We start from the raw sequence: 3,613 nt of genomic DNA on the forward strand, positions 1-3,613 counted from the left end.
TGACTGTAAGTTTTGTGCAAATAATCTGTATGAAAGTTTTCAAGGTGTCCCACAGCAAATTCCTGGTATTCTGCAATGCACTTTTTTAAAATAATGTATTTTTCAGCAGGCACATTCTCTCCTAAAAACAAAAATTGCATGAGTATATCTCTAGTTTGGAAAAGGATAGGCTTTCATGCATACTCTCATGTGGCACTCAAGTTTTTGGGACCCTATTGCACTCTGTTTTCGTGCTGCTTTTAGTCTATGGCCCATATTACAGAAGTCTACCATCTTTGAGTATTTGAGGCTCCTTTGTAAGTGCTTTATCTTTTTTACTTGAAGAGCTATATAATAAAGGGGTCAGGGAAAGGTTGCATTTATGGAAGATAAAAGAAGGCACACTTGTCTCACCAAATGCCGTAGAGATACCTGATGTTTTACTCATGTTATCCTTAGTTTGTTTTTGTTAGACCTTGCATTCTTAAGGTGGCCTCAACCCTACCTTATTGCTTTTCACCTACGCATTTTGCTGTATCTTTTTGTTGGCCTTAGGACTCTGATCACTTTATTGCTACTAATCAGTGCTGAAGTGAACGTGCTTCTTCCCTAATCATGTGTGTAATTGGAGTATACCTGACTGACAGATTTCATTGACTTGAAAGCCCCTTGTAAAGTGGTATACCATATACCCAGGAACTGATTGTGCCGCCCAAAAAAGTATCATTTCAAACCTGTCTCAAGCCTGCTACTGCAGTGCCTGTGCTGCAGTGTACTGCCACTTCGACTTGCCATTTAAAACTACTTGCCAAGCCTTAAACTCCAATTTTATTACATATAATTAACCAAAAGGTAGGCCCTAGGTAGTCCTAGGGGCATCATGCTATGTAAGTAAAAGGTAAGACATGTACTGTGGTAGTTTGCATGTCCTGGTAGTACAAAACAGTCTATTACATTTTTCACTACTGTGAGGTCTGCCCCTCTCGTAGGTTAGCATTGGGTATTCCCTTATACTTTTTGGGGGGTAATTCCATATCAGAGAGGAGAAGCTTTATTTATTTATTGATAAATCCTATTTACTGGTGAGGTTGGATTTAACTTTACTACTTTATAAATGCCATTTTTAGAGAGTGAGCATTTCTCTGCACTTACTGCTCTATTTGCCTGAAAACCTGTCTCCAATTGACGTCTGGATTGGGCTTCGAGACAGCTACATTTGTGCATTCCCTCTAGACAGCCACATACAGGTCACTCAACTGCAACTGCATTCATCTGCATTCTGATTGGCATGGGGGAGAGCTCCATTCCCCCACCGCAAATAGGTTCAAGAACGATAATTTATGTCAGTAGGTACAATATAGCTACATCTTATAATCATGTGTGTTAAAATAATTTGTCGTTAGATCGTTTAAATATTTTAAAGGATCTGTTTTTAATAGACATTTTACAAAAACAACTGGTACATTTGGTAATTCTGTAAAAGAAAAACCCAACTGCCGTGACATTGCCAAACACAATACCGTGACTCGGATTCGAACCGAGGTTGTTGCGGCCACAACGCAGAGTACTAACCACTATACGATCACGGCGAGCTACTTGGGCTCAATAACATACAGTGACATGGAGAATTTATAATTCGGTACACTCAGGGAACTCCTGTGATAGGCTGAATGTGTTAATTGCTTCCTCATTCCTTATACAAAGGCTTTGTCTCCTCAGTGATTGATAGGCTGAAACTGTTTCCTGGCCGCCTGCTTGTGAACTGCCAGGAGTCAAAGATCACACATACACTTGTGGGCCTGTGATGGGACACCAATGCAGAGAAACACACCTGGCGCAGATCTTCTATACTGTCTAGTAGACCTGCATCTCCCCTGTACCTCCTCAAGCCATCTGTATGTGAAGCAAGAAAGAGTTAAGGAGCGGTCCATCTACACTTTTATAGGGAGGATGCTGCCATGAGCTCCTCCCAGCTAATCACACAAACAGCAGTAAAGCAAGATAACTACACAGTTAGGGGGGACTGCATGGTTAGGTTTTTGAGGAATTATTGAAACTGACCTCAGTGACCCATGATCAGAGCTGTGGCTAATGACTGCGTGCCTAATTATGATGAAGCAAGCACCATGGCTCGTAGGGGCCCCACAACACGCTTTTCTTAGCTCAATTAAAGTATAAACCTCTGCCATATATGAGTGGTAAAGGCTTTTTAATTTGGTTACTTTTCCAATTCACGTCTGACAACAAGATGAAGGAACATTGGGGCATCAGAAGCTTTGGAAAGTAGCCACCAACCTCAGAGAAAGAGAGAAAGAGGGAAAAGGCAGTATGAGGTGTGGAGAAAACAGCAGCAGGTACAAGGAGCTCAAATGAGATTAATGGCGCCTAAATAGAGCACGTAAAGGAACAGTTACAAATCTAAGAAAAAGGAAAGAAAGACTAGGAAAAAAACACGGAAAGAGCCTGTAGATAAAATTCTCTTCCTGGGACAGCAGGCTAAGAGAAATTACACAGGGAGCAGTTAAGCTTGTAACACGGGGAGAATAGAAAAGAAAATGCAGTTTTATGAAGTGTGTTGCCTAATCCAGCAAGCACTTTTGTTTTATTTTTCTATTTGCTTCTTTTATTGGTAAAGTAAGTTTCAAGTGCATGAATGGTATGACTGAGAGAGCCAGGGTATAATAATTTGAAGTGTTTGCACCAGCGCTAATGTAGGACGAGAGTTATAGCAAAGATATGAAAGGGGTAGCGATAATAAATATGTGAATGGGCAATAGTGACACCAAAATAAGCCACCTATTTATAAAACTGACATGGAAGAAATTCTAAAGGTTAGCTTCTGAAAGTGTAGCCGATGTTAAAAAGTTTCTCGTTGTTGGCAGGATTCGAACCTGCGCGGGGGGACCCCAATGGATTTCTAGTCCATCGCCTTAACCCCTCGGCCACAACAACTGACTGCAAGTTTTGTGCAAATAATCTGTATGAAAGTTTTCAAGGTGTCCCACAGAAAATTCCTGATGTCCTGCAATGCACTTTTTAAAAATAATGTTTTTTTCAGCAGGCACATTCTCTCCTAAAAACAAAAATAAGGCTACATCTTATAATCATGTGTGTTTAAATAATTTGTCGTTAGATCGTTTAAATATTTTAAAGGATCTGTTTTTAATAGACATTTTACAAAAACAACTGGTACATTTGGTAATTCTGTAAAAGAAAAATCCAACTGCCGTGACATTGCCAACCACAATGCCGTGACTCGGATTCGAACCGAGGTTGCTGCCGCCACAACGCAGAGTACTAACCACTATACGATCACGGCGAGCTACTTGGGCTCAATAACATACAGTGACATGGAGAATTTATAATTCGAAACACTCAGGGAACTCCAGTGATAGGCTGAATGTGTTCATTGCTTCCTCATTCCTTATACAAAGGCTTTGTCTCCTCAGTGGTTGATAGGCTGAAACCGTTTCCTGGTTGCCTGCTTGTGAACTGCCAGAAGTCAAAGATCACACATACACTTGTTGGCCTGTGATGGGACACCAATGCAGAGAAACACACCTGGCGCAGATCTTCTATTCTGTCTATTAGGCCTGCATCTCCCCTGTACCTCCTCAAGCCATCTGTATGTGAA

The 3,613-nt window shown here is 40.9% G+C and overlaps 1 non-coding gene across 1 annotated transcript; it reads right to left on the reverse strand.

The window, feature by feature from the left end:
• Positions 1-2,849: 2,849 nt before the first annotated feature.
• Positions 2,850-2,931, reverse strand: TRNAS-AGA (transfer RNA serine (anticodon AGA)). Its single transcript has one exon. It is a non-coding gene; the product is annotated as a tRNA-Ser (tRNA).
• Between the last annotated feature and the right edge of the window lie 682 nt (positions 2,932-3,613).

This window comes from Lissotriton helveticus, chromosome 12 (genome assembly GCF_964261635.1).
Source record: "Lissotriton helveticus chromosome 12, aLisHel1.1, whole genome shotgun sequence".
Lineage (NCBI taxonomy): Eukaryota > Metazoa > Chordata > Amphibia > Caudata > Salamandridae > Lissotriton > Lissotriton helveticus.